We start from the raw sequence: 7,352 nt of genomic DNA on the forward strand, positions 1-7,352 counted from the left end.
AATATTAGAAATTGTTTTTTTTTATCATTTAAATTAACTGTATGAAATTAATTTTCTTTTTCAGATAAATAGTATTACTCATCTGCCATTTCTATTCAATTCTCGTAGCTAAAAAGCATGACAGGTTCCACAGCCACAAAATAAAACACACTGAAGAAAGTACTAACATTAAAACACACTGAATATAGTACAACATTTACAGAAATTCAAATATATAATTCCAATCTTATTATGCAATTTTAACACTTTTTATTTTCCTATGCATCAGGTATCATTATGGTACTTGTAAGTTTGATAATTAGATTTTCTTTCTTTTTTCCAACAAATCTTTAAACTCAATAAACCTTGTCTATATTTTCAAACTTTTTGTCAAACTTCATGAAAATAGTTTTTTTATAAATTTTTGACTCTGATTCTGAAAATGACTTCCGTTATTGTCATTCACATCAGAGTTTCTTAAAAAATAGTTATTTTAATATTTTTAATCAGTGTAATCAAGAATAAACAATCGTTTAATAAATTAAAATTTTAAAGTTATGTACCAATTTTTATGCATTTTTTACATTCAATCGAATAGAACAAATTACAAGCTGATAAGAAGCATTTATTTTAAAGTTGTGAGTAGTGAGGAAAATATCTATGAGGAAATGTGAGGAAAATGTCTAAGAGAGAATGATTTGAAATAATACTTTTAAAATAAGTGGAGTATAATATCTCCTATATAACTTATAATACCGAGCAGAAGAAAACTAATAGTTAGTTGTTACAAACATTTGTTTAAATATAAAAACACATTCCATAGGATGAAATTCAAAAAACTTCATATTGCTTTCAACAATAAATGCTTTTATTTGCTATTGATTACTGCATAAGAAACTATACTGACTTATTTCTAAAAAATTTAATATTTCCGAAATTCGTTAATTTTTGATGTAGTGAATCATAAACAGCTGCATAAAAATTCTCATAAACTTGAAACAAATTGTCATATAAACTTGAAATCGGGTTTAATTTAATTCTGCTCAATTTTCTAATAAGTAATAACCATAGAGTAATAAATAGGAGGAGACGGCATGCCCGTTAACTCGTGAAGCCTTAACCGCAACCGCGGCGCCATATTGGTACAATCAAAACAAATCGAACTTCGTTGAACTAGAACTGTACGTGTTTAAACATTCTTCAAACTGAGTGATAGATTTTATTTTAGTCTATTATTGAAAATTATATTAAATCAAATAGAAATTTAAATAATGCAGTCTGAAAAGATCAATTTTTCAAATATAGTTGCATGCTTTATATATTAATAAACAGGTTATAATTATTAATTCNTAACGAAATCCATAATGATTGAAAATATTTTTCCCATTTTATTTTGCGTAACCTAAAAACAAAATTAAAAGCAAGAATTGCGTTTGATATTTCAAAAAACTATTTCAAAATTGCGTTCAAACAATTCAAGTAAAAAGTCGCTAGTAATATATATATATTTCTGACAGAGCAACGTAGCTTTTTAACTAGTATCTAAGTAGTTGAATGCAGGGAGAGTTAGGGTATTTTTTTAATGCTTTGGATTGAGTTCAACATTTTAACAGCCTGATTCGAGTATTTTGTAAGATACAACGCACTCTATTTAAGTTAATTTAAAAGTGTTACAAAAATAACAGACAAAATGGAAGTTTACAAAAGTACATGTAAGAGGTTACAAACTATTTAAGGGACTTTCTCCAAAATAACGTTTTTACAGCAGGTTAACTCATTGCACCATTTTTTCTCATACAGAAATTATGTATTGAAAGATTTTATGCTTTTTTATGACTGACTTTGCGCCACCGATCTTGAAAACTTTTAACCCCGTAACTTTCTTATGGAATTAATTCAGAAGACGAGTAGTGGGACAAACTCGCTTTTGAGGTTGTGCTCCTTTTCAGTGCATAATAGTGTAGCATCAAAACCTTTAAAATATATTTTATTCGTATAGAAATTACGAAGATTTAATTTTACTTTATGAACTCCATCGGATTTACGACGGATATTTAGTTGCCAATTTTTTAGCCGAAACTTTCCAACTTTGAGATAACTATTTTACGAAGCAGTGTAAAAAAAATTGGCCCTCGTGAAGAATATAGCACTCAGAACACTTATTCTAACGCAAATGTTAAGAAATCGCTTAAACTTAGTTTGAGTAATGATAAGTTTTAAGAGTTATTTATAATGTTAATGTGGGAATTATAGAGTTAACTATTTTTTTTGGCCTAATATAAATGAAAGTGGATGAAAAAGTATTAGCGTCTTATGCTTTTCTGGCTAGTATGGGGAAATAACATAAAACTTTCAAAAAGAAAAAAAAATATTCAAAGGAATTTTCAACTAAGTATTTGGCTAATCCTTTCTAATGTAGTGTAACGCAGAGAAGGATACAAAAAAAAAAAAAAAACTTGAATAGATAGCTCCAAACGAGCCCGTTGCCACATAAAAATTGCTAATCGTCACCCATGGTAGTCCTTTCACCCTTAAATGTTCCAAGTAATGGAGGTATTCTCACTTAAGAAAGTGAAGATACAATTGAAAAAGAAACTGCACCATTTTTTTTTCAATGGAAGCGTATTCCTTCGTTTTTTATGATTCTAATCCACTAATTAACGAGTTTTTTGGTATGGCAGTTTAAAGACTTGGTAAGACCTGATGGGAATATCGTTTTCAAATGCCTTTGTCTGCAGACGATTTTCGATGTTCAGTCATAGAACTTTGAACTTTTGGAGGTGTGACAAGCTCGCGTTAGTAAGAAATTATTTGTAAGTAGAATATTTTTCTTTCATTTGCATAAATTATTAAGTGTGCTACTTATTATCAATCATTAGCAATTTGAAAAAAAAAATAGTAATTTAAGATTTTGAATTAGGATATGTTTCGCAATTGTTCCAAATCATTATTCGTTCATGCAGTCGTTATAAAATGACTACAATTTTTTATTTTGTGATTATGATTTTATAAAATAACAGTTTCATATACTGCGGCTGGCCAAATTTGAATTTTACCCTAAATTTTATTTTAATATACTGAAAACTTTATTTTAGCAATTTATTTGTTTTATTTATAATTGAAAAATATTCATATTTTTTGTAGAGCATAAACGATATTATCGTTTTATAAACGATGTTATTAAAATAATATTCCATTTTTTCCATATTATTTGAAAAATATTTTATTCTTTATTTTGTTTGAATAATATAATATTATCATATATATAATAATATTATCATATAATATAATATTATCATATATAATATTATCATATACCACAATATAGTATTTATCATTATATAATGATAAATACTTATGATACAAAAATTTAATTATACAATTTAATATATTTAATTTTTAATACCCATGGAAATTGAAACATTAATTTGTAAAGGTTATATATATATATATATATATGGGTGATTCTCACGAAACATGACAATTCGGAGCAAAAAATTCCTTCAAATTTAAAGTCTTCAAAATAATCAAAAAAATTTTTTGTATAATTCTTTAGATACACTTATAAATATCTCATAGACAGCAGTGTAGTTTATTGACATTTGCTCGAGAAGAAAAATAAAATAGAAATTCACCAAATTTTGAATGCCAGGAAAATGACATATTCCCTTAGAAGTTTAAGAAACAGTCATTTTAAGTTAATAGTAAGTAATTCAACTTAAGATTTTATGTTAGATGGACCATAAATTTCTTAAATTGATTCTTTTTACCCACTGTAGAAAGAAACAAAAAAAAATTTGTTGTTGTTATGTACAGAATAAAATTGTGTATAATAACACAGGCCTGCGATGAAAAAAATACAAGGGGCCTTATAGCTGAACTTAATGTATTTTTTGGTGCTGAAGTGGAAAATAGTAATGAAAAATGTCCATTCACGTCACGTTTTTTAGAAAAATTCAATATTACTGGAATTTTTATGAACATTTACCATAAAAAAATTTTCGTTTTTGAATTTCTTCCTTTCTTGACTGACCAGGATTCTACTTTGGTCAAATCTACAAAAGTACCCCTCTATCACTACTTCCTGTCACCATCCCATTTCTGTAACAATCTCTCTCTACCAATAGCGTCGCGAGAATCCTTATCTAGGCTCGCTGACCTCTCAAAAACACTAGCAAGTGTAATAGGGAGTCATTTTAAAGCTTGCGTTTTTCTGTGCGTTTCCTGAAACATGGCTTTGAGTTCAAGACATTGTAAAAATTTCCCAGATGACTTTTGTTATACATACGGCGAATATAGAGTTGCTAAAAATCGCATGAGGAGCATTACAGACTATGTAAGACACCTTGATCTAGCATATTTTGGCATGAAACTCGGAGATCAGGACAAATCTTGGGCATCTCATAAAGTTTGTGTGCAGTGTCTTATGATCTACGCTTATGGGATCAAGGAAAGAAGACTGCTTTACGATTTGGAATTCTAATGACGTGGAGGGAGCCCCAAAACCACTTTGATGATTGTTATTTTTGTTCCTGCCATGTTCGAGGGTATAACTGAAAGAATCAAAGACTAATATCTTATCCTGATAGCATTCCAACGGCCATACGCCCCGTTCCTCACGGACCTGATGTGCCTGTGCCTTTGCCTCTAACTGAATTACCAATCATCTCTTCAGAGTCTTCAGACTCGGAACATCCAGAAGTTCAAGGCTCCGATATCGAATATAAACCATCTCTAGCCGGTTTACCTTAGCCCTCCTCTCAGGTTAAGCTTAATGATCTGACTAGAGGTCTTGGCCTTTCGAAAGAGGCAGCTGAATTGTTGGGCTCCAGACTGAAAAAAAAACTTATTGGCCAAAGGACCATCTTTTTATTGGTACAAGAATCGTGAAAAGGAATTTATTAAGTACTTTGATGAAGAGGAGAACTTGGTCTATTGTTCTGATGTTCCTGGATTGATGAGCAAATTTAATGTCATCTACTATAAAGATGAGTGGAGGTTGTTTACAGATTCATCTAAAAGAGGCCTCAAAGCTGCTCTTCTTCATCATAGGAGCCAGTATGCATCAGTACCAGTTGGACACTCAGTATATTTAAAGGAATGCTACGAAAACCTGGAACTCGACTGAACAAAATAAAATATATCGACCACAGTTGGACCATTTGCGGTGATTTGAAAGTTATCTTCATGCTTCTTGGTCATTAAGGGGGATTTATAAAGTACCCATGTTTCATTTATGAGTGGGACAGCCGTGACAAGACTTAAACATTTGTCAAAAAAGAATGGCCGAAAAGACAAAATCTTGACCAAGGCACCAAGAACGTTATTCGAAACAGCCTAGTTGATCCGAAAAAAAGTATTGTTACCTCCGCTACACATAAAATTAGGTGTAATGAAGCAGTTTGCCAAGGCTGTTCCAAAAAATGGCAATTGTTTCAAAAACTTGTGCAAAAAGTTTCCAGTTTTATACCAAGCTAAGTTGAAAGAAGGAATATTTGTTGGTCCAGATATCCGCAAACTCATGAAGGATAAAGAATTTGAGATAAACATGACAGAAACGGAAAAAGAAGCTTGGGTTGCTTTCAAAGATGTCGTCAGTAAATTTCTGGGTAATTACAAGGATCCTGATTATAAGGAAATTGTAATGAAAATGCTGGACAAATTTAAAACGTTGGGTTGCTCCATGAGTGTAAAAATGCATTTCCTTCACTCACATGTGGACTTTTTCCCTGAACATTTAGGAGTAGTCAGCGAAGAACAAGGGGAAAGGTTCCATCAAGATATCAGAGATATGGAGCGTAAATATCAAGGAAGATGGGACAAGAACATGTTCGCTGACTACTATTGGATGATAGCTCGGAATAAACATGAGATTAAGCATAAAAGAAGATAATCAAAAATAAGTTTCAGGGGAAAACGAGTACATACTGAAATAGAAACTTATGTCTTCTGTTTTTGACTTGTTTTGCTTTTTGTTTCAAACCTTCATGTACACATACACAATATTCGTTATTCTGGAATAATCGTCTATTTTAAGTAAGTTATCTCAATAAAAACAAATTAAAATGGCATATTGGTGATTTTCTTCTAGAAACCGATGTAAAAAGTTTGAACACAAGGAACTTATTGTTTGTCTCTCGACCAGAAGTAACTTCTGCTGTCTGGTAACAGTATTTTCCATTCATTTTAACCTATAAAAAATTAGCTGATAGCTCAAAAATAAATTTTCCTTCACAAGATTAAATTTTACATAGATCAAAATGAATGAAGAGAACAGTTACCGGACAGTACATGCAAAATTGTTTGAGAGAATTCCTTTCCAATTCGGATTTTAGCAAAAACGTTAATATCGATTTTTTAAAAAATCCTGATGTGATTGGGAAAAGTAAAGTTATTTTCGAAATCAGCACATCAAATAACTTATAAATCAGCAATAACTTCTCTTGTATTTTTCAAAAAGTTCAATTTCGCAGGCTTGTGTAATCAATCATTAAATAAATAAATAACTTTGATTACATCCAAGCATATTACAATCATACATAAACTTGGTATTAGGTTAATATTTGCTTTCCCTCTTTACAGTATTAGCAGTTAAAAAGAATTTCTGGTAACACATCAATGTCCTGGCATTCATAAGCCAGGAAAATGACAGCCAGGATAATGATAAATTCGCCATTTTATAGCATACAACTTTAATTTAATATTTTGGCCGAAGACGTTTATATTCTGCAGAAAACAACAGTATTTCTTAAAATAGCTCAGATAAATCTATGTAGTTTTTGTTATTAATGATTTCAAGAAGCTAAGAAAATGACAGCATAAAAACCTACTCACCTTGAAAAAATTTTTGAAATAGATTTTGAGCTAGGAAATAGTTTAGACATGTTCAGATAGCAGGGTATCTAATCAATCTATTAACATAAGATATTGATTTCTGGCTCTATCTATTTTGGTTATAAATCACTAAATAAAAGTAGCCAGGAAAATGACAGATTTTCATGGGACAAACAAATTATTAACAGAAAAAATTATTTTGAACGACGTTTCAGTAAACAATACCCTCTGCGTATATTCTAGAAATGCTTACATGGGATAAGATAGAAAAATAATTTTTGAAAAATGTATGGGAAGTTTTGAAGCTAGTTATTATAGGAAATATTGTTTGGGACATGCCAGGAAAATGACATTTTGATATTCAATTAAATGTTTTAAGTATACAAAACAGTCAATGTTAGTGCAAAGTCATTTTAAAATGCTAACAGCTATGCTATTTATTAATTTTTTTTAAAAAAAATGTTCTTTTAGTATTATAGTATTAGATCTTGGAGCAAGGGACAGTGAATTGTCATATTTCGTGAGAATCACCCATATAT

Source organism: Parasteatoda tepidariorum, chromosome X2, assembly GCF_043381705.1.
Source record: "Parasteatoda tepidariorum isolate YZ-2023 chromosome X2, CAS_Ptep_4.0, whole genome shotgun sequence".
Lineage (NCBI taxonomy): Eukaryota > Metazoa > Arthropoda > Arachnida > Araneae > Theridiidae > Parasteatoda > Parasteatoda tepidariorum.